The sequence below is a fragment of the Phyllostomus discolor genome, chromosome 4, assembly GCF_004126475.2.
Source record: "Phyllostomus discolor isolate MPI-MPIP mPhyDis1 chromosome 4, mPhyDis1.pri.v3, whole genome shotgun sequence".
Classification (NCBI taxonomy): domain Eukaryota; kingdom Metazoa; phylum Chordata; class Mammalia; order Chiroptera; family Phyllostomidae; genus Phyllostomus; species Phyllostomus discolor.
The window spans coordinates 127,266,010-127,293,166 of NC_040906.2; the positions used below are offsets into that span (position 1 = coordinate 127,266,010).

The following is a 27,157-nucleotide window of genomic DNA, read 5'->3' on the forward strand; positions in this document are numbered from 1 at the left end:
CGTGCCACTCTTTCCCACCTCCTTACCCCCTTGTTCTCTAAACACTATTCACACTGAACTTCTGCCCTCTCAGACCCTCCATGCCCAGATTTTCTTCCTATAGAAACCGTGAAGGAATCCATTTACACTGTTCTAAACTGAGAAGTTGGTGGTGATTTGTTACACAACAATGAAAAAATTAGCACAGTGAACTGAAGTCTAGCTCTTCTAGCAAGGTCTAAATTTCCCGAGCTATTCATTTTAATGAATATAATATATTTTAAATATGCAGTCAGTATTATTATATTGTTTAACATATTTATTATTTAATTTTGTTTGATTATTGTTTAATTACTGATTTGGTAAATTTAATATTTATTAAAACTTTATTTAAGTAAGGCTTGCATTTAAATGTTTAAATTTTAACATTAGGGAAAATATATGCTTGGAAAGTAAAATTTCTTAATTTTTGTTTTAGAACATGATTGTATCCAAATCTACAATATTGCTTCTTCTTTTTCAACCCAGAGACCTGAGTCATAGACTCCAAAATTAGTGCAGAAGACACCAAAAGAATACTCCAAACCTATGCTACAGATACAGAAGGAGCTATTAGAAAAAGATGGCCAATAATATATATTGTTCCATTAGAAATGCCTTCTACTCTGGTTTATATGGTTTACTTCTTCCACTCAGGGTAATAATTTTTCCTCTTTTCCAGAAGAAAAAGCCTGTATTATTGCTATATTATTGCATTTTGAGTATCAAATTCTCAACAATTAAAGCATTTTAACCAAGCTACCATACCTGAGCTGAACAGCTGAAACCAAAAGTCAACACCACTGAGAGTAAGTGCCATATTTGTATTGCTCACCATCCATTCCAATGGGAATGATAAACATTTATTAAATGAATGAATGAACCTACTGTGACAAGACAAAGGGAGAATAACATCACTGTATGTATACTGAACACACTGATATATTCCAGACACTAGGCTAGACTTTGGGGACAAAGCTGTGAACAAAACAAGTCCCTGCCCTCCCTCATAAATAGCTACCACAACCCTAAGATAATGTACTATTCACAAAGTCAGGCAGTTCTCAACTGCTCTCTCTAGGATTGCAGACAGAGTCATCCCAAGAAAATTTTATGTTCTCACCCTTTCATCCAGTAGTGCTATGTAAATGAAATATAACTAAAACTTAAATCAAGGGCATGTGTGAAGGGAATGAGCAGTTACCTGGAAAAAGCAAGGGTGAATGACCTGGTGGTCTTGGGGTTACAAACCACAGGAACCAACTCTTGATGAATTTAGCAGCAAAGGAATATATTGGAATGACAGTGGCCACAGAACTGATAGGAAGGCTGGAGAACCAGGCTTGGACAAAAACAGTCAGGCCAGGGTCCGTGCAGCAGATACTGCTCAACAGTCTGGTAAAGGCACCACAGCTTAGCAAAGAACCACATCTGCCTTTTCTGCCTTTGTAGCATGCTACCCAAGAATCAAAGTCCAGAGGGAGAGAGTCCAATTGTCCTGGCTTGGGTGCATACCCACTGCCCCAGCTAGGGGAGAGCAGGTCCAACAGCCCCAAAGCTGGTGACCAGAAAATATCTGAATGTAGGATACCAGGTGACAATCAGGAACTGGGTATTGTCTAATGAATCTGAAAATGAAGTCAGCCCTGCCCAATCATTTTAGTTCAAAGACAGAGTAGAATTAAGTAGTCCCCAAAGCCAGTCATGAGGAAGTTGCTTGACCAGGGGGCCAACTTTGAAGTGGTTCCCATGGGAGGGATATCCAGAGTGCTGACCAAAGAAGCTTGGATCACATGCTCCATCCTTAGAGCCAGGAGCAGAGCTGCATCCAGACCCCACAGACTGGCAGAGTGAGCTGGTGTTTCTTCGAACAGAATCAGGGCTCTGTTAGTTTAAAAAAGAGGAAACAGACCTGAGAGATGGGGATATCAAAAAGTTACAAATGTTCAACGAAGTCTACACCTTTGCTGTCCAGCTTTCAAATGCAGTCTTTTCCCAAGTAAAGACAGCCAAAAACCTCATCAGATTACCATATTCAGCTCCAAATCCAAGGTGTGCATTTTTCTTGGTCAGGTTTAGATGGCCCCACAACCTATGACTTTATTACAAAATTAACCAATGTCAACACTGGAGAGAGAACAAGTAACTACAGTAAAGACCGCCTACTTGGAAAAGGGTAGAAAAAAATTCACATTATCCCACCACCATTGTCCATAATATATCCCACTAAAAAGAAGCAGTTATAACTGTTCCCTGAAAGAGAAATGAGTATCCTGATCTGCCCTCCAGGGTGATAACCTTTGACCATTGATCACAGGACATTTTTGCCAAGGTTGAGTCTATCTGAGAAGACCTTTAATCTCTAGGAAGCTTCTGGTCAATTCCAGAATCTAAACATCTGTTTGAGGATTCTTCTTTCCTGGAAGCAAATGCAGTGTTCTGCCCATCTCCTTAGCCTCTGTTTAGAGCAATTATAAACAGGGACATGGAGTGGAGAGTCTTTCCCAGTCTGACATTTGTCTCCAAACTATAGCCCAACTCCATCTTTGCAGTGAGTGTCAGTATCTGCTATGACAATCAGATGCCTGATAATAAGAGCTCCATGCAAGGGTTCTAGGGATTCACCTTCACCCAAAGGCAACCTTATTTCTTTCTGTAGTTCCTACCTTCCTACCTCTGATCACACTAACTTTATCACCAGGCAGAAAAGTTAGCTTTCCCAACTATCCAAGGCTCTGGAAAACCATGCTTTAAGCCATCCTATTTGCAGGTTCAAATCAGTGTCCCTAGAAAAGCCATTTTAAAAACTTTTCACTGTTATCAAAATGAGCTTCTGTTTAATTGTATCAATTTCTTCTAGGCTGTTACTAATGATTGCAAGCTGTAGGCAAAAAAAATGTTAGCACCTTCAGAACTTCCAGCCAAGATAGAGATGTAGGCAAATATGCTTTGCTTCCTCTCACAACCAAAAGAAGAACAGCAAATTTAAAAAAAAAAAAAAAAAAAAAAAAAAAAAAAAAACCAAACCAGAACTGCCAGAGAATCAAACTGTACAGAAGTCCAACAACCAAGGAGTTAAAGAAGAAACATTCATCCAGACTGGTAGGAGGGGCAGAGATGGGCAGCAGGAGTGGAGAGGATGCATAGCAAGGCAATGGCTCGCTAACTGGTGGCTGGAGGACGGGTCAGATCAGGTGGTGGATGGGGGACCAGGCAGTCCCACATTTGTGCACAGATAAACCAGGAGGAACAACAAGGGGGTAAGACAGACCATGCAACCCTGGGTTCCAGCAAAGGGAAATAAGCCTCAAAACCTCTGGGGGTTGCAACAGCAGGAGAAACTCCTAACCTCACAGAAGAGTTCATTGGAGAGACCCACAGGTTCTTAGAATGTGTACAAACCTACCCATCTAGGAATCAGCACAAGAAAGGCCACATTTGCCTGTGGGTAGCAGGGGAAGTGACGGAAAGCTGACAGAGAACCCAGCAAGCAGCACTGTTCCCTCTCTGACCCCTCCCTCACATACAGCACCACAACGCAGTTATGTGTGTTGCCCCACCATGGCAAATACCTATGGCTCTGCCCCTTACAATGTAACAGCTGCACCAATACAAAGAAATATTTCCCAAATGAAAGAGCAGATCAAAACTCCTGAAAAAGAACTAAGCAATGAGGAGATAGCCAACCCATCAGATGCAGAGTTCAAAACACTGGTAATCAGGATGCTCACAGAAATTGTTGAATACAGATACAAAACAAAGGAAGAAGTGAAGGCTAATAAAATTGAAATAAAGAAAAATATATAGGATACCAACAGTGAAAGGAAGGAAACCAGGACTCAAATCAACAATTGGGAACAGAAGGAAGAAATAAACATTCACCCAGAACAGAATGAAGAAATAAACATTCACCCAGAACAGAATGAAGAAACAAGAATTCAAAAAAAATGAGGAGAAGCTGAGGAACCTCTGATACAACTTTAAATGTTCCAAAATCTGTATCATAGGGGTGCCAGAAGGAGAAGAAGAAGACCAAGAAATGGAAAACTTATTTGAACAAATAATGAAGGAACACTGCCCCAGCCTGGGAAAGGAAACAGACTTTCAGGAAGTCCAGGAAGCTCAGAGAGTTCCATTAAGTAAGACCCAAGGAGGAACACACAAAGGCACATCATCATTATATTACCCAAGATTAAAGATAAGGAGAGAATCTTAAAAGCAGCAAGAGAAAAGAAGGCAGTTATCTACAAAGGAGTTCCCATAAGACTATCAGCTAATTTCTCAAAAGAAACCTTACAGGCAAGAAGAGGCTGGAAAGAAGTATTCAAAGTCATGAAAGGCAAGGACCTACATCCAAGATGATTCTGTCCAGCAAAGCTATCATTTAGAATCGAGAGGCAGATAAAGTGCTTCCCAGATAAGGTCAAGTTAAAGGAATTCATCCTCACCCAGCCCTTATTATATGAAATATTAAAGGAACTTATCTAAGAAAAAGAAGATGATCAAAACTATGAACAGTAAAATGAACAGAAACTCAGAATTATCAACAACAACCTAAAAATTAAAAACAAAACAAACCAAGCAAACAACTAGAACAGGAACAGAATCACAGAAATAGAGATTACATGGAGAGTTATCAGTGGATAAGGGGAGCAGGGAGAATGGGGGAAAGGTACAAGAAATAAGAAGCATATATGGTAGGTACAAAATAGACGGGGGAGGTTAAGAATAGATGGGAAATGGAGAAGCCAAAGAACTTACATGTATGGCCATGGACATGAACTAAGGAGAGGGAGTGCTGATGGGAGGGGCATTGCAAGGTGGGCAGGGATAAAGGGCAGAAAAAAATGGGGCAACTGTAACAGCATAATCAATAAAATATACTTTAAAATAGTTAACACCTTCACAGTTTTTTTCCTGTCTCTGAAAGATTCATATGGTCTGAGCCCCAAAGTAACTGCAGGCTAGAGGTTAACAAGATTTTCTCCTATTGTATCATAATGATGTCCGACTTCTCAGCCCTGGGCAGATGCATCTTTTCTGTCCTCCATCCTCCCTTACCTAGATTATTTTGCACATTAGTCTCTGTGACATGGAGCATCCTACTTCTGGCCCTCATTTCTATTATCAATTAGGGCTCCTTGGCTGCAAGCACAGAAACTGTCTCTAATTTACACAGAAAATGAATCTTTTGGAAATGCATGAGTAACATATAGAAGGGCAGGAAAACCACATTTAGGAAAAGAGGAACCAGGTAAAGCTATAGAGGTAGCAGGAATTACTTGGCATTCTTAAAAGGATGCCACCAGCAATAGAAATGAGCTATTATTTTCCTATTCATGTATTAATGTACTCAATGTATAAGGATAGTGAGTTTCATTGCCCTAGCTTGGGTCACCTACAAATCCCTTTGACTAGGACAGAAGAAGGCATCTAACTGTACCAGCCTGCTAGAATAGCCCTGCAATGAGGAAGAAGAAATCCTCAAAGGAAATCAGGATGCTGGTACCATAAAACAGAGAAGTGAGTGCTGAGTGGGCAAAACAAAATAGGCACCTCAGAGGGAAAAGCTATGCCATTTCCTTAGGATGTTTTTAGAACCAACTATAGAGGCCACCTCCTGCTGCTTCCAACACCTATATCCTTGGATTATACACGCACCTCCAGTTTGGTGGATAAATCCTGATGTTCAGTAATTGTATTCTAATCAAGAAGTTATGGCATATAATAATCCTACCCTAGAAATAATTGGTAAACACCTCATGTTATCACTACTGAGCTATAGATGTTGAGCTAGTTAGTGTTTCTAGAAATGTCAGAGCCCAGAGGCCCATGATTTTTCAGGTTCTAGCTCCCATAACAGCACTGGATCACTTAAAGCACAGAGGGCATGCCCAGGTGGACTGGCTTAAGGATGATATGTGACCCAAAGTGGGCTAGAGATTTCTCTAGGACTTTGGAAGTGTGGCAAAGAGGGGGTTTTGTTTGTTTGTTTGTTTGTTTGTTTGTTTTCTTAAATTTTGAACTCCAAGGACCATGTAAGCCTAGCTCTTCCAAGGAGAGACCCTGGCTGAGGATGAAGCCAATACAGACAAAAGCAAAACTACAGAAAGAGAAAACAATGCACTGACACCTTTTGAGTATCTACATCCAGCCAGTACTGAAACTAAACTAGAAAAATCTATTCTAGATTTTTCCTTCATGTGAGCCAACAAATCCTTTTTTGGTAAACTAATTTGAATTGGATTTCTGTTGCTCTCAAGAAGAAGGGCTCTAACTTCAACACCCAAAAGCAATTCCTATGCTGAAAGACTCAATACAAATGTCAATATAAAATCCTTCCGTGTCTTAACTCCTTCTTAAATTTATAGCTTTAAGTTGCAAATATCAATACTTAATATCAGAACATAACATCAATAATAAATATTTTTATAAATCCTCTTGAGAGTCAAAAATCCAAGATAATTTAACTCATATACTAATATGGTTGGATGATTTTCAGGTCTAGTTTCTGAGGGGATGTTCTTAGACCCAAATGGGATACCCAAAAATTGGCAGGTGAAAATGCAAAAAAAAAAAAATACAAATATCCCAAAAGTGCAGACAGTTTGTAGATAATTCTTCCATTTCATAGTCTCTTTCTTCCTCAATTTCAGAATACCAAGTTCCTTTGGCTAAGAGAACATTAAATGAATTCATATTCCCCATGCTTTGGGTCATATTTTTAAAATATTTTTATCTTAGGGCTGCAAGGAAAATTTGACATTCCTCAAAATTAAGCCATAACATAAGAAGGAGAAACTAACCTATTTCTAACTAGCTGGAGTGATGATTTCTTAGTCTTCTTCCTACAGAAACTCTTTAAAAGCTGCTTCATTGTGGTAGGTCCAGTAAAGAGGGAAGACAGGAAGTGATTGCCCTTAGTGTTGAATTCATGTACAAGAATCTTCAAAAGTAGAAGGAAGATATATTCTTTGTTGGTTAATTCATTTATGATTAAAATGTTGTATTTAAAGTGAAACCACATCTTCAATGCTGGCTTTCTTTTGAATTTCAGCTTAACATTGGAAATAGTGCCCTATTAATAAGGACTCTACAAGTCTCTGAATTCTTTATAAAAATTATTAGTAGCAGGCTTGAATAGATTTTAAAAAGATAAATAAAAAGTATAGCCCTGGCCATATGGCTCAGTCACTTGGAGCGACCTTCCGTGTACCTAAGGGTTGCAGGTTCAATTCCCAGTCAGGGCACAAGCCTAGATTGCAGAATGCAACCAATTGATGTTTCTCTCTCATATTGATTTTTTTTCTCTTTCTCCCCTTTCCTCCTTCTCTAAAATCTATGGAAACATGTCATTGGGTGGTGATTATTTTTTAAAAAGTCAAACTTCCATTACTTTTAAGTTAAAATATTAATATATAACAAAATAATTGTTTCAAGGTTCGATAGGGGTATGTGTTTAAAAATGAGAAATATTTAAAGGTACTGAAGTTACTTAACATATTTTCCTAAAACCTATAACAACTCTAGTTCTTTTAACTTGCTTAAAAAGTCATGTTTTCCTTCTTCTAATGATTTTCTTAGCACTCTTCTGAGAGTTCTTCAAGTTCTGTACAGGTCCCTGAATAACAATTCCTGCAGGATATTATCAGTGATGACCACTTAGAGAACACATTCATGGCATGCCACTTACTTTTAAAAAATCCTATATTGTTTGACTTTATAATTCATGTTAATAATCACCAGATTTTTTTGTCATAGTAAGTCATTTATTATCCAACCTACATTTCCCCCCACTAAACAACTCAGCATTTATTCCATTAAATTTTAATTCTTTTGAATTACAAATACACTTTTATAAAGGTCACTTTGACCAAATTTAAGAGATACTTCATCAAATGTCATATGAAAAATTAGGATGATGGATGAAAAAATATCTGTGGTCCCTTTCCAGCTCAAAAATGCTTGAACTGCTGAGGGGACTGTCAAGTCCTGGTGACAATCATACATTACACTTGCCTTTTTATCCTAGTTCCCATGTTCTACAAATCACAGTGAATTGAACAAACTGTACTCTAGATTCATCACTTTCTTTTTCAGTTCTGGGTATAAAAATCTTTCTTTCCTAACCTTTTAAATTGATCATTATTCTTAAAAGTGAGAGTATGTGTGCTTAGTGTTTGTGTGGATTTTTCCCCAGTCTAACTGCACAGACCCCTGTGAAGCTAATCTTTTCTTAACAATATACATGCTTTTTAAGAAACTTTTATCAGATGCTGTCTCCAGAACTTGCCTCCATAAATTATGCCACCTGCCTGCATGACACATGATATCCTGGCTTAGGGACAGGGAGAGAATCTCGCCCTCCTGCCTTCCCGCGCTGCCAAAGTTTCTCGCTGGCTAAAAGGGTACTTGGGGAGCCTCCCACAGCAGCAGGTGGCAGGGATGCATGCAGCCCCTTGAAGATGCCTCGTTATTCACACAGAGCAATCCCCGTACTGCTGCAGAGGCATCCGCTAGAACCTCTGATGAGAAAGATGTGACTTTCCCCCCAGCCCTTCCAAGAGTTTGAGTTTGATAACACCTGTGAACTTGCATTCAAGAAAACCACAATGTACCTGATAAAAAAAAAACAAGGTTTAAAAGGGGTCCCAGCCACACTGCTCACCCGAACTGGTCTCTGAGAGGAGTGCAATGCACAGGAGAACCTTTTTAGGCTTCTTCCAAATGTGAACTGAGACAATCCTAGGAGTTTGGCTTGGCTCAGCTGAAAGAAAGATCCTCACCAAAGGTTCTCGTCCAGTGATTGCTGGAACCTCTGTAAGGGTGGGTGTAGGAGAACACTCTAGAAACCCCCTCTGAATATTTCTGATATTTTTCCCTACAAAAAAAGTTCAGCAGCAACAGAGCATGTTTAGCAGAGATTTTGACCCTTAAATAAAGGAATAAAGGAATGAGGTTCTCTAAATGACAACTAGCCTAAGACCAGGCTAAAATTAAAGGCAATATAATGGTCTCATAACCCTTTTTGCATCCTGCTCTCTTTAGGAGCCTGGAAAGTTTAACCTAAGGCTGATCTCAGCAGGGTTCAGATCCAGCCCCTTCTCTCTGGTAGATACAGGGGTATAGACAGAGATGGGAAGTATTCATCCCATAAACAACACTGCATTTTCCCGTCAAATTCTAATAGAATGTATTCCTAAATGTTCATTCCAGGTGAAAATCTGTTTTGTGTCAAAAAAATTTCTAACTTAAAAAAAGACTTTCCCTATGAATAGAAAAAAATTGAAAAGTTTTAGATTACTGTCAAATTATAGGTAATAACAAATGTTGGAGAGGTTGTAGAGAAAAAGGAACCCTCATTCCCTTCCCGTGGGAATATAAACTGGTGCAGCCACTATGAAAACAGTCTGGAGGCCCCTTAAAAAATGAGAATACAGTTACCATATGACACAGCAACCCCTCTTCTGGACATCTATCTGAAAAATTTGAAAACATTTATCTTGAAAGATATATGCACCCCCATGTTCACTGCAGCATTACTCACAGCAGCCAAGACACGGAGACAACTGAAGTCCCTTGACAGGGGACTGGATAAAGAAGATGTGGTCCATACATACTGTGGAGTACTACTCAACCATAGGAAAAGATGAAATACTGCCATTTGGGACAACATGGATGGATCTTAAGAATACCACGCTAAGCAAAATAAGTCAGACAGAAAAAGTCAAGAACCATATGACTTCACTCATATGTGAGATATAAAACTGAAACAACAAATGGACTAACAAAAAAAACAAACAAAAACTCATAGACACAGACAACAGTATGGTGGTTACCAGAGGGAAGGGGGTTGGGGTTAGTGTAAAGGATAAAGGGGGTCAAATACAGGGTCTATCACAAATAGTGCCTTTTTTATTACAAAATCATAAGCACATAATTCTGTAACATAATAATATCACACTCAAGCATACCATATGGCATTTTAGGCAAAATGTTCAAATTAAAACTATAAATTATTACACCCATGTTATTACCCTACCAACCATACTCAAGCAGGTATTACTTCTGCGGGACCCTGTATATGGTGATGGAAGAAGATTTGACTTGGGTGGCAGGCACACAATGCCTGCAGATGATGTATCACACAATTATACACTTGAAACCTATACAATTTATTAGCCAATGTCACCCCAGTAAGTTTAATTATATAAATAAATAAACAAACAAACAAACAACCAGAAGTTAGTGTCAAATTTGATTTTTGAGAACTTGTTCAGACAAGCAAATATTCGGAATCAGGACCAAGATTAACTTCCTCGCAGTGTCAAAAGAGAAGGCTCAAACAGAAAGCAATTCAAACTGTACCCTCTACAACATAAAGAATCATGTTAATTTGGGGTGAAATCTGACAACATATTGAAGTCCAAATACCTATTCTCCCAAACATTCACAGGAGGGTGACTAGGCCCTTTCATGGGCACAGCCACATCCTTTTCAGTTCCACACGGGCGTGAAGCTGACAATGCTTCACTGTTCAGAAGGCAAATATTTGCACCAGCTGAAGGAGAAAAGAGTGTACATAGGTTCAGTTAGAAGATGTAATGCTGACTCTAACATCAGTCATTCAAACTACAAGTAAATTCATGTAGATGGGCAAAGGAGCCCTACTGTCAGAATTATACAAAATCAGGTGCAGACTCTGATGGATCTTATATTGCCATAATACATGGAGATACTTCTTCATTAAACCCTCCTACTTATAGTGACTGAGGAGTGAGCAAGTCCTATGAGGTCTCACAACAGGATGTGTTGAGAGCAGAAGCTGCACAAGTGCTGGGCTATACTGAAAAGAGAAAAAAATTATAAAGCCTGTGACAGTCCTCCAGCAAATTCTCATTACTGGTAAGGTTGGAATTAACGCAGGTTTATTATTAAAATAAAGGAGTTTAAGGCTGCATAGTACAGAGGTTATATTGCCAAAAAAAATCTCTGTAGCTTCCATACACATTTGATGGGAGTAGAATTTAGTTTTGAGTTTTCTGGAAAGAAATTTGACGTTACGCATCAAGAGCCTTAAAATACCCATACCCTTTGCCATAGCAATTCTATTTTTAGAAAGTACATGAATAGAATAATCAGAAAAATAGGCAAAGATTTATGTGCAAATATAACAATAAAACATCATTTACATAATGGCAAAAGAATACAAACAAAAGGAGCCAAAAAGATATAAATTGGTTAACTCACAGGTCAGCAAATATTTTCTGGAAAGGCTCAAAGAGTCAGTACCTTAGGCTTAGTTTACAAAGCCTAAGACTGGAGACTATGCTGTCTCCATCACTAGTTCTCTCCGTGTTCTGGTGTGTGAGCAGCAGAGACAATAGTAACTATGTGAATATGGGCAGGTTCCAATAAAATTTTATTAAGAGACAAAATTTGAATGCATATAATTTTCAAATAGTATTGTGAAATGTAATTCTTTTGATTCTTTCCAGCATTTTAAAAATGTAAAAATCACCCTTAGCTCATGGGTTTTAGAAAAACAGGTGGCAGACTAAATTTAACAACCCCTGGGTTAAAGTCAAATATCATTATTAAAATTTTACGTTCGTTATTTAATGTGAGTCAAAGAGACACAATAGAGGGAGAGGGAGGAGAGAGAGGAGAGAGAGGAGAGAGAGGAGAAAGGGAGAAGGCAGGGGTGGGGAAGGGGAGGCAAGGAAACCAGAAGCCAATATGCCAAAAGATTCATAGTAGTTATTCCTAGGTTGAGAGATTATGGATAATATGGATTTTTCATTATTTATTTTTTATATTTTTGGATTTTTCAACAATAAGTATATGTTATTTTCTTATTAAAATGATACTTTAAGGAGAACTTTTTTGGGCTAAAAAGGCTCATTTTTCCCCCATTCTTCAAGGCATTACTCAAGCTTTGGCCACTCTGAAATTCTTGACAAAGCTCACACTGTTTTTTTAGCAGTAACTTTTCCACAACACCATTTTATTAAACAGAAGATAACAATTCACTTACTTTTCAAGGACATTTTATTTTTTTAATTAAATACTTAAATCTTAGCCCCAAAGTCAGAGTCTGTCTCCCTTACTTTTCCATTTCCCTCCCAGCCGTGTGCACCCTTCAACTACTCCCTAGCTTCTTGGCCAGCTCATGCTGCCCCCACACCCCCGCCCCAGGGCTGACACGGCAGCACCTCCAACTATCTCACTCTGCCTGCATCCAGCAGAGCATCTCAGAGGCACCCATCTCATCTCAGGTGCTCACCATTCAAAGCCCCCCGACACACGCCCCATTCTCTCATCTCTAACTCTCCTGCTATTGGCTCACAGTCAACAAGCAACCCCGTAACTTGCTGTGTTAGTGCTGTGGCGATATACAGGATCCTGGGCTAACTCTGTAAGCCTTCCAGAAATATCTTTATATTTATTTTTACAGGAGGTTTTGGAATCTGAATATCTTCACTCGACTGAAAAATTAGCTGATGAGTAAATTTCAGACATCCAAGGCAGCATTTCCCAAGCATGTTGCACAAGCACTTGTCCTATGAGATATTACAAGGAAAAATAACAAGATCCATGTTCATATTATCTTTGAGAGATGATGCATATGTTTGTATGCAGAATTTCATACATTTTTGACACTCAAAATTCATATTAGCACATGAAAGGCTTAGCAAAGTCCAAAAGTAAAGATACCAATTTAACTTTATTCAATTCATTGTATTCTAAACTTATTTTCAGCCTCCCCTTCCCCACTATTTATTTTAATGGGAGTACTTAAACCTCTAGCAGATGCAGTGTTTCCAAGGAACACTCTTGGGAAGCCCCTGAGCTGGCCAGTAAGAGAGCTGATTTGGAAAGGGGTGGGTAGAATAATATGCCCTAGCATTCCTCAAATCATTTCGCATTGAACTATGATGGTCTCAGACTCTGAATCACACCCATCTTGGCCTGGGCCACACTGTACTCTCCCAACTGCTTCATCACAGCTGTATTTGCATTTCTACTTAGACAACTGAGGTCTTTCGACTCCCTCCCTCTCCACCTGCTGCTTTTCCTTCCCGCAATCTGGCTGACTCCATGCCACAGGTGCTATCACTCTCCTACATTCCCATCATTGCTCAGGGCTCCCTCAGCAATTGTGTATTTAAATTTATATTAAAAGCACCATAGTTTCCCTCGGCTGCCGCCAAAAATTAGCATATGTTTTCAGTATTTATGAGGCACACACAGCTGACATTCTTAAAAATTGCATTGTGTCTCTAAAAACATATGTATCCAACTGTGGTGAGATTAGATGGCCCAATATTTATTTTTCTAAGAATTGAGCACATCCAATATACACTCTTCTCTGAATGCATCTCATTGTTTCTATCTTGGCAGTATCTTTCAAATATCCAACCACCAGGGACAGTTATGCATTAGCATTTAATTCAATTGATAGCTTCTTAGAAAAACATGTGCTAGTCCCCAGTACTAATTTCTATAGCCAGGCTGCAAAGGACATAGATGAGAATATTGCTGCTGCGTAGGATAGCTGTCACAAAACCAATTATTCTGGATTGCAAAATGTGCCCCTTATAGCTAAAGCTTAAAGAAACACACGGCCAGTTCAGCATTTGTCAGTTTCCAAGTCACAGTACGGTATTCTTGATTCGTTCTGGTCATTTTCAGGAAAGTCTCTTTATCAAAGAGCAAGAACATACTTTCTCATACTAACATTTGGATTCTAACCCACTACCATCCCACAGCATGTTTCAAATTCAACAACAGTGAAAAAGAAAGTTGGAACCAAATCATGAGTGTGGTTTAACAGGAGAATATTATTCATGGACCTAGACTTAAGCTAAATTAGTTTTACCCTCCCTGGAGAAATAACTCTAAACCTGATAGAGGGGTTGGTTCTTCTGTAACTGTGAACCTAACTCACAGGAAGGCCTCAATGAAAGCTGTGAGGGAGTGTTACATTTATGACAGACAACGTGGAAACTCCAGTGAGGATTTTTGAGAAAGCAGAAGTGAAAGACAATTTTCTTCTCAAAGACCTTTTTTGGAGTACAATTTTGCTTGAAATAAAAGAAAGCTTTGAGTGTCTAAATGAGTTCCTCTGGCTTTTGATTGTCTTGAAATTTCCTTGCCTTCACTTTTGTCAGAAAAACAGGCATTAGCTTTAATTCCACTACAAACCCACAGATCACTGATGGTCTAGGGAGCCTTGGCCTCTCCGCTCCCCTCTCCCACTGCTCTTCCTCCCGCCCACTCTGCTTTGGTCATAAGAGCACTCAGCTGCACAGACCTAAGAGCAAGGGTCTCCTTTAATTCTGTTCACTGTAGACATGACCCTGATCCAGAAACTAATATTATAGTCAGGAAGATTAACCATTACATTAGTCAGGATGAGTAAACTGCAATAACAAAGCAATCCCATAATTCTGCTGGGCTTAACTCAACAAAGGATTATTTCTTGCTCTCACTATAGGCAGGTTAGCGGGAGCCTGTGCTCTACCTAGTTACTCAGGGAATTGGGTGATAGCAGACTTACCATGTTGTATCACACGCATCTGAAACACGGGGTGCCTGATCACTGCAGCAGGAGAAGAATGTAGATGTCACCATGCCTCAACCCAGAAGTGACGTGTCACCTTCCCCACTTCGTTACCCAGAACTGCAAGAGGACTGACTGGGAGATAGAGGAAAGAAAGTGAAATATTTGATAACTTGATTGTCTCTGCTAAGCACATATATACAAGTAACTATAGCTGAATGTAATAGATACAAATTTTAATTATTAAGGCATCCAACTCCTCAAATCTATACCCTTTCTTTTATCCCCAGGCTTTCAAACATAATACTCCTCCTGTTTGTATAATCACAGATGTACTCCACTATCAAATCCTATACTTGGCTATTCAACTTCCAGGTCTTGGCTTAGCATTTCTTCTGAGAATCTTTAGTAACCCTTCTAGTGCAACCCACATCCTGTTCTGTGCTCTTATATACTTTTCCCACAACAACAGCTAGTGTTCGTCATCTACTCTATGCCAGGTCCTCTTCTGAGCACTTTCCATTTGATTCTCACAGTAACCCAATGACATGGTGTCTTAGTCCAAGTTCCCTAGGAAACAGAGCCTGACTGGAAAGTGTGTGTGCCAGCCCTGTGTTAGGCAGGCATTCCAGGGAAGCAGGAGGGTAAGGAGAGGGCAGTAAGGCAGGGAAACACGGACCATATCAGGGACTGGAATATAGATCTGGCCACAGCTTTGTCAAGCTGGATACTCACAGAAAACCAACTAGACTAGGAGCAGCCACTCTGAAGGCCCTGGGTCTGTGACAGCGGCAGCAGCCTGAGGCCATGCCCAGGGAAGAGGACGAGCTGTTACAAGCACTGTCCTGGCCAGAAAAGCAAGGTGAGCACGCGAGTCTAGGGAGGCACACACACCGAAACCAGAAATATTTCTCTCAGGTAGTTGTGATTTATTTCCAGGTCTCGGAGGATGACACCAATGCACAGAAATATAAAAATTTGACCAAGATGACACAGTTAGAAAGTAGCATTGCCAGGATACAAATCAAGGAAAACTGGCCCCCAAACATGTGGCCACAACCACAACACTGCCACAAAAATGCAAACTCTGTAAAACCAAGGACTACTTTGTCCCCAGCACCGATCACAAATGTAAAATCTGACATAGTGGATATTCAATAAATATTTATTGATTGAATGCTAAGTTTTGAATAAGTGGTATTTCAAAAAAAAAAAAAGGCTAAAGAAATCAGCAAAAAGGAGAGATTACATTTCACTGAGGTGCTCTGGAAGGTTCCACAGTGACAGCTGAGCCAGATCATCCAGACTTAGAGAAAAGTCAGCCCCAGTGGCACAAAGGCTGTATTTGGAGGCTGCAGTTTTACCAAAATAGAGGACTGAAGTAGAGGTGTAGTGGGAAATAAGGCCTAAAAAGTGCATTGGTATCAAACTGTAGAAACTTTGCCCCATTCAAGGCGAACAACGTGCTTAAGTCAGAGAGAAGGTACATACTGTGTGCGTTCTGAGCGCAAGTCTCACTTATAGCATGGTCCACCGCCAGGGAAGCCAGGAGTGTGCCTCAGAATATCCCAACTCATGGTTCACTTAAGCCGTGTTTTATTCTGTACTCTGGGAACCCACATTGTTCATTCTGTTCTAGGAAACAATTCTACTTTGTTGTTACCCAAGTTTCTATGGCCTAAGATGAAATTGTGTTCTTGTTTTTATCAAGAGAAATAGAAAACAGCTGCTGAACATTCTCTTTATAATAAGCTTCATACAATTCAGGCAGTGATTTAAATATTTTCCTGATATTTGATCATTAACCCAGCACACAGCATAAACAATACTATAAGAAATCTTAGAAAAACAAATTATAACTTTGGCTTAGAAAAAGAATTACACACACAGATATTTTTAAAAATCTAGAAAGAATGAAATTATATTCCTTTATGGGATGATTCCTTGGTTCATAATGTTTTCCTTGTGATACGTAAAGCATTGTCTTTGTGATAAATGAAGTCTCTCTGGATCTGATTATAACACACATGGGAAGCAAATTGCTGAAACAATTTTTATTTAACAACATGAACATTTCAGATAGATCCACAACAGTTTCATAATGCTTCCATTTGCATTTGCATTTGGTTAATGCCCTTATGCATCATCAACAGGAGCAATCTAAATGGAATAACCACAGGTCACCTTCTGCTGCTTCGTATCCACTTCTCTCTGACTCAAGACAGTCGTCCACCCAGGAAACTATCTCCTCGTTTTCCTTTTACCTCTATGGCTGCTTCTCCTTGGTCTCCCTTGGAATGCTTATTCCTATCCATCCAAACATTAAATGTGAGAATTCCTCAAAGATCAATCCTAGACACCCTCATCTTTCCATCCCAAAACATCTCTCTGGAAAATTTTATTCACGTGACTCACAAATTTGTATCTGCTCCAAAACCTGGCTTCTGAAGTACATGTAACTATTTGCCAATGTGGCGTTTCTGTCTGAATGCCTGCACCACACTCTAGAACTCAACACATCAAAAACTAAGTCTCTGGTACATGAACTCTCAATCTGATCCTAGTCTGGTGTTCTTCTCTCTCACCCCTTTCTCCTTTACTCCCTGTACCTAATATAATAACCTACTCACCAAGTCCCATAAACACTATCTCCTAAATATTTCTAATCTATCCACTTCTATGCTTTATCACCACCATTAACCTTGTCCAAGATACTGAAACAGGATGTTGAGTGGGACTTGCTTGTTGTCCAGGAGTTATCAGTAGTTCTTGGTGAAGTATTTTCCCCTCTCTAACCACAGGGAAGAGACAGTAACTCCCATAACACAATATGGAGAGACTATAAAAGAATCAGTCAGGGAACTGGAGATGCCTCTTTGAAGGAGGGACTGGCATCTCATCCCACAGTGGGCGTCTGCTTACACAGCGGTCTTGTGGATTTGCCCACTGTGCTTATTTAAACAAAGGAGAAGACAGTTGGACTGAGACAGCTGGGATAAGACAGGGCTGGCAACAAAACAATTATAAGCTACTTGGAAAAATCAAGAATGTGTGAGTTGCCATACAACTCTTGATGGGGGCCCCCAGATACAAGACACTCTAGAGTAGACTGACCAGGGCAGAGGCTAAGTGTGGAGTTGGAAGAGGTAACAGAACACACGCAAATTCTTTGTGGGGAATTTTGCCAAAACTCACTGAGTCATCACAGGTTAGGCAGGGTTAGTCCAGACAAAAAGCACAGACCAGCAGCTCAAGGACTACAACAGAGAAACTGAGGAAAAGAGAAGAGACACTGTCTGCTCCCTTCCTTTTTCCCTACCCTACCTACCAGAAGGGCCTGATTCAGGAACAATGACAATCCCCAGCCCGGCTGCAAGGTGAGTCTAAAGTCTAGTTCAAAAATATCCATTACATAAACAGATTCTGGCAATATCATAATTCCAAATCCCTTTACTTAGGGAAGACTCTCCATCCCATGGTTCACCTGTGCGGCACTGTCTCATCTCAGTGGGCAGGCCTGCTTCCACCTGTACCATTTGTCAGTTCTCTTCATGGGCTTCTGCCAGGCGCACATGGCTGTTTTTTATTTTTCATTCTTGCTGATGACATTTTAGAAAACAATCCCCTCCTAGGGAGTTTGAAAACACTAGATAAAATGATTGATGCTACCCAGAGTCTTACAGTGCAAATCTTTTGAAGAAAATTACATTCAACCTACTATGAGAAGAAAAATTAAGCAAACACACACAACTAAGTTTCAGTAAAGATGGAATTTACTAAGGAAGGCTTACAGACCCTTTAGCCATCACTGAAGCCTTTCTCCAGTGCTTTTCATGAGGAAGTTTTACTCTGGGTAATGCAGAGCCTTACAGGCTGGGTATCTAACAGAATGCATCAACACAATTAAGATTTATAGCATCATTAGTGCTGATGACAAAAGACATAGTGAATTAGTCAGTATATGAGATCATAGTTACTGTTCCCACCAAAAATCAAGGAGAAAGTAAACTCCAAACTCTGTAGAGAGATACCAGCTTCATAAATGTCATAAACATCTAATATCAAACTAGAAGGTGTAATCTTTTCAGGAAGTACTGAACAGTGTAGACCAAGAGTCAGTAAACTCTATGGCCATGAATCATATCTGGCTGCTGCCCATGTCTGTAAATAAAGCTTCACTGAACATGGCCCCAGTAACACACTCACATATTGTCTACAGCTGTTTTGATACTAAAACAGCATGTTTGCGTAGCTGTGACAGAGACTGTATGGCTTGCAAAGCCTAAAATATTTACTACCTGGCATTTTACAGAAAACACTCACTAACTGCTGCCCTAGCAGCAATGCAATAATCTCTCTAGTTATGCTAGTCATTAGTCTAGAATGACTACTCTCCTTTTAAAGAAAAGTACCCAAGTACCTGAACCTTTTATGGAATGATTCATTTAAATAAGTAATAGATAGATGATAGATATCCTACCTACAAGTAACTTTTTCATTCATACCACTAAAGAAAATGAAAAAAGGACACCGGAAGTGCTTTGCTAATCTCATTTTAAGAATTATTTTTATTCTTCAAAGAATGTATTTGATGAAGATTATCTACCTCAAACTATGTTCAAAAAAAAGGAAATAACTTCACCATTATTTTCCTTTGTGAAGTTAACTATTAATAGCTCATACTGACTTACTCATGTCTACATACTGCATGTAGCTCAGCCTGAATGTAAATAGTTACTTTAAAATCCAGATAACTTATGCTTGACTTTATTCGGAGGCATTGACTAGGAGTACCCTCTTTAACACCTCTTCCAAATAGGGGTCTAAATTACTGATCTTGATTCTCAATATGGCACACATTCACAAAAAAATGTTTCACTCTGCACATCACCGAAAACACAGAGGTGTATGTTGACATTCAATATAGTGACAATAGCAATAACAACAATAATTGCCAACACTCACTGAGAGTTAGTGATGTGCTAGTGTGGCAGAGACTGTCTAGCCCTTCCTCAAAACTTCTTCCTCCTCCTCCTAGGAGACAGCCTGAGCTCTAGCTAATGAATTGTTCCTGGTCTGTAAGAACCTCTTGCACATGACCTTCCATGCTCTTTCCCATTTCACTGACTTGATGGAGATGCGCCCAGCAATCGGGGAAGCTGCTGGTGAAGAAGAGAGAACCTCCGAATGGAAGAAACCCGAGTCCCCAGTCAGTTTGGAGGCGAGCCCTCCACCAATTCAGGTTCCCTGTTTGGGAATTTACGTGAGTGAGAAACTGAATTTTATAATACTTGACCCATTATACATCTGGAGACTTGTTTGTTACCATAGTTAACATAGCTCTAACATAGTAGCCATAATAAAAGAAACTCTTTATTAAATTACAAGAGGAAATTTCTGCATGTGTAATATCTTCCACATGCATTAGTCATCTCTATTAAGATCAGCACAATAATTTACAAAAATATAGGTATTTTACAACTGTGTAGATTTTTAAAATGTCCTGAAACTTCTTGATCTTAGAAATTCACATTCTATTTTTTATCACCTTTTGAGTAAGTCATTTCAGATACTAAACATCATTGTTAAAAGTAAGGGCACTAAATAAGTCACAGATAAGGACATGAACTATCATGATGCCAAAAAGGGTTTGTGAATTCAGATGAGAAGGTTAATAAGACAGAAACTAATAGTTATGTCCTGACAAGGGAATGACAGTTGCACTAATTATACAAAGGCAACTAATTATACAAATGATCCTACTTAAAGTATTTGTTAACTCTCATACATTTTTATATAATTCTGGCAAAAATTAAAGACCTCTGGAGCATCTTTTATTTGTAGGAGCATGAAATAATAATATTGTTCAAAGTGCAAATTACATCCTTCATATCTATACTTTATTTCTAAACAATTTTGGATATTTCATGTCACTTTCATCTTCCCTTTCCCATAAGGATTCTTATCACCACTACCCTCTCCCTTAAGCATTAGGCCCGCCTCATTCAGTTTGTGTGACTAGACTACCATAAATGGTGCAATGCTTAAAAAAACTCCGAAACAACTGCCTGGGGATTACACTTAACGATCCCACACAGCATTCCAGCTGACACATCTCTGTGTGGAAGCCAAAAGGGAACAGGAGATTTGACAGTAGGGGGTTGGAGAGGAAGAGAAAAAGAAGCTCATTTTTGTAAGTCATTCTTTGTCCTCTCGCTCTCTCATTTTGTTTCCTATTTTTTAATTTTTTTTATTGTTGTTCAATTACAGATGTCCCCCTCCCCCCCCCCCCCCCACTGCTCTCCCTTGCACTGCCCACTCCCTTCCCACAGGGCAGGCATCACACCACCAGTGGTTCATTTGAACACCACTTCCTGCCCATCCCTCCCTCTTTCCTCTCCCCTCCCTTTCTCTTCTCTCTCTCTTTCTCTCCCTCCCCCTCTCTCTGTCTCTCTCTCTCACATGCACACACATGCAAGCATGCACATACAATGTAGGTGACAAACACAAATGGTTACCACCTTCTATCACATATATTATTACCTTGCAAATAATCTGTTTTGCTTAACTAACATCTCTGACTTAGTTGTGTCTTCTATTTACTTAATCACTTTTTCATGAATTCGGTGAATATTTATTCAGTGTCTAGTACATTCCAAACACTCAGCTAGGTCACTTAATCTCAACTTCACATATCTTTCTTTGCAGCTCATTTACAATGTTCTTATTAATATCATTCATTCAACAGGTATTGACTAAGCCCCAAACTGTCAGGAGATAAATGACTAGGTGGCACAGGCCCAGGCTTTTCTTGCCCTATTCTGCTTCTTTCCAATTTTCTTAGCTCTTCTCCAAATTCCTGATATTACTGTGGACTCTTTTGCACAATGGAAGGCAGCTCAGTGTAACTGCCACTCACAGAGACTCCAGTCTCTGCCAGGAATGGAACTGGTTACTGGAGATGAAAACTGAAGAAGAGACAATCCCTGCCCTTGAAGGACACAGCATTCTAGGAGGTGACAATAATCTGTGAATGAAGGGCCATCCGAGAACCTCAAAGGCTTTGGTACATAAGGCAGGAGGACAGCAACACCTGTGGCTTGTACACCCTGTGACCAGCTCAGGAATTTAACTGCAACATGTGACTGTGAAAGAGAGTTTAGTATTGCCACTCTGTAGGTGAAGAAACTGAGGCTCAGGGTGGTGGAATAACTTACCAAAGTCTGTCTGACTACAAGGGGAGTGTTCTTTCCACTGCACCCCAGTCTTTCTCCCATGATCCTCTTCAGTTACCACCCTGCCCTCTGCATTCCCGCTGCTCTCATATCCAGGTGCTCCCAGTGGGGAAGACTTTGAAGCAGGACCATAGCCTGGTATGTTACATCAGAGAGAAAGGAAGTGAATAGGAAACTTTTATGTCATTGAAGATAATTACCTTTTCATGACTAATGACAATATCAAAAAACAGTTAAAAAGTTATAGTTTATAAAGAAGTTTCACATGAATGCACACATGGTAAAAACTATGGGAGGGTACTAAGAAAGATTTTATATTTTTGTAAACAATGTGGTAACGAGAAAAAGCAAGAAAGAAATGTCACTCGTTGCCACCGCCAGCAACACCATCACCCACCCAGACAAGCCTTCCAGATGAAACCTGGACATCAAGAATACTCTCAGAATTTCATTAAAATCCAATCTCTGGTTCAGCTGATATTCTTCCTCATCATGGACTGAGTGAATATTTTATGATTGCTATTTAATGTACCCATTTCCTTATTTATCTTTAGTAACTTCACACTGCAAATCTAGAGTGGTGCCTCCAGACGTCAAATTGAAAATTTAAGAAACAATGTTTTAAGTACCCAATTCTTGTATGAATTGAGCCCATACTATGTGGGAGGCTGGGTACAGGTACGAATCTGATGGTGCCTAGATTTGGGAGATAAGCCCTATAATCAAATAAATCCAATACCCAAAGAAAAGGGTAAGCACCATAAGGGAGATATGGTAAAAATTATATGAAAGTTTGAAAAGGAGAAGTTGAATTCCAGAAACTAAGGACATGTACCCCATGCTAGGCCACTTGGCTGTTGTTCTGGGAGGGGATGCGTCAAGCCTGGGCTTCTAGGATTGCTGTTTTGTAAGTGGGAAGTTTCCATTGCAAGTATTTTTGGAGGATTTCTACAAGCCCTGGTGCCTTCAAATTACAGTTCCAGGCATGCCAAATAAGCAACTGCTTGATTGGGGTCATAGAGAAAAAGTCTGTGTTCCCAGACCAAGGAAACACCTCAGAAAGCATTAGTATTGGTTACCATCAAAATGTTATTATTACAATTATAGGTATCATTCAGGATTTTGATGCAATCCTAAAGGAAAGAAGAAAAAAATCAGAAAATTTTAACCTGGAGAGGGTAAACAAGATAATTGTTTCTGTTGAGGGTGGTGGTAAATTTCATTTAAAAATAAGATTTCATCTTCTTTTACATAAATGGTTTTTCTATAATAAGAGAAATAATTTTGGAGCAAATACTCCCAGCAGAAAACAGAAAATTACAGACAAAGGTACAGAGACCAGAGCCATGTCTCTATTGTTGTATTGTTATAAAACATGTGCAGAGGGAAAAGGCCTGGATGCCAAATACATGATATAAATGATTCAAAGTTTGTCCCGCACAAGCTTAGGATGGGAAAGTGCCTCTGTGGTCAGATCAGCATGCAGAGCCTCGCACAACACGAAGACTTCTTCCAGATGCAGGGCTGCGTGTCGGATTAAATAAACCAGATCCAGGCCCTTGTTAGCCTCACATAATTTGCCGTATAGAAAAGCTTCCCAAGCTTTTTCTACGTTGTATACATTGATTTTAATTATCTGATTATTCCTTACTCAGTAAGTAAGATTCCTTCAACCCAAAACCATGTGGCAAACCTATTGTAGGGCCACTGAGTTAATGAACTCTGGCTCGTAAAAATTAATTGTATCAATGATACCCTTCATTACTGTAAAAAATAATAATATGCTGCATCCACTTACCAGGCTACATAATAGCTATTCATGGTAACTTTTTCCCATGGTTTTCTCAGCATAGATGTATTTTTCCAGATTAATTATTCTCATTTAAAACAAATGTTCAATGTAGGTCAGAAGACATTTCTCTTACAATTAAGAAACATCAAGAGCATCACAATACATTCTAACATTCAGTAAATGTGCTTAACATTTTTGAAAAGTTATTTAACAATCTGTATAAATGATCTTCAAAGATAAATATGCTTTAACCCTTTTAAGTATCTGTCCTAGGGGAATCAGATCTTGCACATTTATGTACAATGTTCTTAGTGTAGCATTACTTATGAAAATAATAAAGTTCAATAAGGGAACATAGTCAAAGTTTATTAGGAATCCACTTATTGGAATAATATATGGTCACTAAATATTAATTTTTAAGAAATACTTCATCATATGGAAAAATTCTCATTATTCAAGGCCAAGAGAAAAAAATAAAGAAGAAGAATAAAACATTATTGAGAGGCCCTCTCCTAACTTTACAAGTAAGTGGGGGCATCAACCAAAGGCTCACTTGAAATATACCAAGATGCTAGCGATGTGAGAGAGATCTATTATGAATAAATCTTACTTTCTTCTCCAACTTTCTTACATTTTATAAGTATTTGCAGTGAACACATACTATTTTTTTTGCAAATCATTTCTGTCATTGGTGCCCCGTGATTAAGGAAAATAGACATGACAGTTAGTGATACGTGAGAGGACAACAAATAATGAAATAATGTAGCTCAAGAGGCAAGTGAATAAAAAGCATGCATACATCTGCACAGCCAACCATTTGAGAAACAAGTGCTTTAAATACACTCACTGAGGAGTGTACTGCAACTCAAAAGTTCCTGGAAAAAAAGGGATCCAATCTCAGGAAGGCAGGGCACACACACACACACACACCCCTTCCCAGCAACAAGAGAGAGAGAAAATCAAACAGCAAACAGGAAAAAAAAGTGGCCTACCTGGAGCAAGGCTGCCATTTATTTTGGTGGGTTTTTTTTTTTCAATCTACAGACATCAGAACTATAAATTACTAGAATGTGGATATCTGCAGGTTTTTGCTAATGTTAAAAAGTTACCTTTATACCTGAAAGCATCATCTGGAAAATTTGGTGTTACCTTGGGCTTTTCTTTTCTTTCTCATCAACTTCAACCAATTGGTTAGGTGGACTGTGAGTCTATCCCAGAAATGTCTACAGAACATGACTGCTCATCTCCATCCCAGTGCAATGCCTTTATCCCCCTGACCCGTGCATAGCTTCCTGGCAGTGGGTCTTTTCCTCCCCACTCAGGACCCCCACTCATTTCAGAATTACCATTCCAAAGTACAAATCTTATCATGTCCCTTCATTACAATTCTTCCTTAGCTCTCAAAGGGATACAGAATAAAATCCATCTCACTACTATGGCAACCCAGGGCTTTCAGGAGCTGGACTCCACGAACCTGTCCATCTTCTGTCAGAAGTTCCATCTTCTGGCAAAGATCATTTTACCCAACATTTTACCTACCCCATATCACTTAACTGTCCCTAAGTGTGCCTTGGTTTCTAAGTTCTTGGGTCCATGGTTGTGGTTTTTCTGGCTCTCCTTTGCTTTCAAACCAACTAAGTCAGAATCATGTAGAGTGACATCTGGTCATTAATTTGGGTTTGTTTGGATTTTTTAGTTTCCAGGTGATTTTGATGCGCAGCCAAGTGTGGAGCCTCTATTCATCTCTATTTTTGTGTTTGTCTTCATAGCACCTCCATTCATCCTCCCCAATAAAATCCATCAGTCAATAGCAGGGACTTGTCCACGCATTCACTCATTCCCCCAATAGGTATTTATTGTGTGCCTTTTATGTGCCAGGCATCAGTCATCTGTATACCTGATCCCTTTCTCTCCTTCTTCCTCCTCATGAAGCACCCAGCATAAAGCCTGGCTCAGAATTAGAACTCAATAAAAGTATGTCCTATTTCACTGAAATCATTCTTAGGGTTTTCTGATTTTAATTATGATCTTAAATAGCTTCTTCTTTAAAAGCATCAATGAGCAAACATGGCAGGTCTGGAAAGGATCTTAACATCCAACTATCCTTAGGATAGAATGGAGGGTATGGTTTGTTCTGAAGAATCTACTTCATACAACATGAAGAGTTCATACTTTTAAAATATCTACTTTGCAAATAATTTTATCCTTTATAAATATAAATAAGCATAATTCCTTTACAGAAGAACATATATTTTTAAAGAGTGGAATTTTCTCATTTCTTTTTTGGTGAGAAAAGCAATAAGGAAATATATGCCAAAAGAATGGCATCTATTAAATTAGTGTAACATCTTCTCAAGTACTCCTGATGTAAAAGTGCTGAAGTGAAAATGTGCTCAGACGCCACCCTCCTGAGGCTCCCTGTTCTTTATGGAGCAAATCCAAATGCTTTTCCCAGTCTAACCTTTCCTCCAGGGCCTGCTCCCCACCTCACCCCTCCCCAACCCACCCTCTCACTCCCCTGCAGACACTCTGCAATAAAGTGTGCTCATCTCCCAAACACAGTTTGATTACTCTTTCTGCCTGCCATACACATGATTCTCTTTCTGACTCTTCTATGAAAAGGGACCAGTAATGCTATTTTTTGCCTTTCCCTAAGGCTTTTATACTGGCATTTAATTAGATGTTTCACTAGCTCAATCTGTTTCAGGAAACAGAAAAGTCAAAAAGAGAAAAGGATTAAAAGTCTCCCTTAGTAACATTTAAATAACTGGCCAATCTGAAATCATCCAAGTGTTGAGGCTACTTATTAGGTCGTTGTACAATTTTGTGCAAAGTTTAAATAGGGCATGTTCAAAATAAGTTAGAGAAGAGGACATCCATAAAAGATAAATTGGGTAAATGTCAGTTTGACTCCAGACTGCGTGCATTTGAGCACTTTAATGCTACCCCTAACATTCAGTTGCACACACATATGCACACAAACTGACATGTGCATACACATGTGTACACATTAACACATGCATGCATGCGCCCCACACATACAAGGACACCTATACACACCTGCACAGCTATACGCACATGTAAACACACATACACACTTATCCACATGCATGTACATATACACAACTACATGTGCACGTATACACATCTGCACACATGTCCATGTACACACACTCACATCTTACCTCCCAAATAAGAGTCCTAAGTTCCTTGCAGCTGGAATCACATCATCCGCCTCTATCTCCCTACAGCACTTAGCACTGTGCTGAGCCCACATTTCACAACAAACACAAGCCCAACAAACACAAGTTAACTCAAAAGGTTTATACAGTTTTCCACATTGCTGTGTCTAAATTCACCAGCCACTTGACTATATTTAAATAACTTACTACCTTGCTTTTCCCAACCGAACACGATGAGTTATAACCCTGCTTATCTCAGAGAGCTGCAGTGACGCTCAGAGCGGATGACCCTCGAGCCTGCGCTCTGTGGAGGGGCGTGCAAGTACAAGAGGTTCCGGATTCGCGTAACGTTCTGTACAAAACC

The 27,157-nt window shown here is 39.3% G+C and overlaps 1 long non-coding RNA gene across 1 annotated transcript; it reads right to left on the bottom strand.

The window, feature by feature from the left end:
* Positions 1-827: 827 nt before the first annotated feature.
* Positions 828-26,993, bottom strand: LOC118500222. Its single transcript, XR_004902777.1, has 4 exons — positions 26,797-26,993; positions 21,802-21,954; positions 14,582-14,704; positions 828-1,902 (listed from the first exon to the last, which is right to left on the bottom strand). It is a non-coding gene; the product is annotated as an uncharacterized LOC118500222 (long non-coding RNA).
* Positions 26,994-27,157: the final 164 nt, after the last annotated feature.